We start from the raw sequence: 1,087 nt of genomic DNA, 5'->3' as shown, positions 1-1,087 counted from the left end.
CTGTGCAGTAAACCATTAGAAGAAGGGGCATTCTCCTTCACCCAGTTAGGAAGTGGCAAAGGCAACCAAGTACAGGTTTCCCGGTACTTACTGGGGTTTCAGGAAAAGCACAGTACTGGTCAGATTAGAAAGTAACACGTGAAGATACCACCTGCTCACTCAGTAATGAAGCCGTGGAGCTCGGCCCCTTTGTGCTGGACCGGCTGTGGAAAAACTGCTGTTTCCCTGGCACCCCACCATCCCGGCTTGGGCACAGAGGAAGGCCTTACCTGTGTGTGCCGCACAGGTGTTCTGTAAGATGGAGGACCATGTTCTTGTGGGAACTGTTTTCACCCCTAAACATTCTCCATTTTGTCCTCTTGGTCATGACATCTTAAACAATAATAGCTAATATTTATATAGTTGGCAAACCAATTCCAACAGTGCTGCAGGGGTTGCTGGTAAAACGTTTAACAACCAGCTCTTAGAAAAATAAATAAATAAAGCCCTGATTTGTAGAATTTGTCCATTTTTGTGGTTTAAGTCCTTTTGCTGCTGTTATCGACCAGGATTCTTAGCCTCCTTAATCAATAGAAATTGATAAGAGGCCAGACAAGAAATTCAGGCTAAAGCTTTACTGGGCTTCCTGCTGCAGCAGAGGGGAGCGAGAACAAGGCACAGTTTCGCTGGCTTGAGCCCCGAGGCAGGGGCTGAGCTGGTTCCTTATATGGGGTGAGGGTAGGGCTGTGTCCAGGGGTCTGGCCGGAGGGGTGGCTTAGATGCTTTACCCACTTCTTTGGTGGTGTTGAGTGCAGGGGGCGTGCGCAGTGTCCTGCTTTTGTTCCTGGCTCTTCAGAAGTGGCAGTTGATTTTTTTTTTTGGTCTTTTTGTATCTTGTTGTCCATAACGTGCCCCAACTGCACATGCACACAGTTGCTTTTAGTCCCTTATAGTTTCTTTGTATTTTGTTGCTTGGGGAGATGTTTGCCCAGGTGCAAGCACTGCAGCAAAGGGTCCCAGGTCCCAGCCTGTCTCACTATGGCCAATTTCAACATGAGGTGACTAAATGTGGAGTTGGGAAGGGATGGGCACTGTTGGCTCTGCCCCG

This window comes from Eubalaena glacialis, chromosome 12 (assembly GCF_028564815.1).
Source record: "Eubalaena glacialis isolate mEubGla1 chromosome 12, mEubGla1.1.hap2.+ XY, whole genome shotgun sequence".
Lineage (NCBI taxonomy): Eukaryota > Metazoa > Chordata > Mammalia > Artiodactyla > Balaenidae > Eubalaena > Eubalaena glacialis.
The sequence above is the reverse complement of the archived record's forward strand: the minus strand, read 5'-3'. Positions refer to the sequence as shown.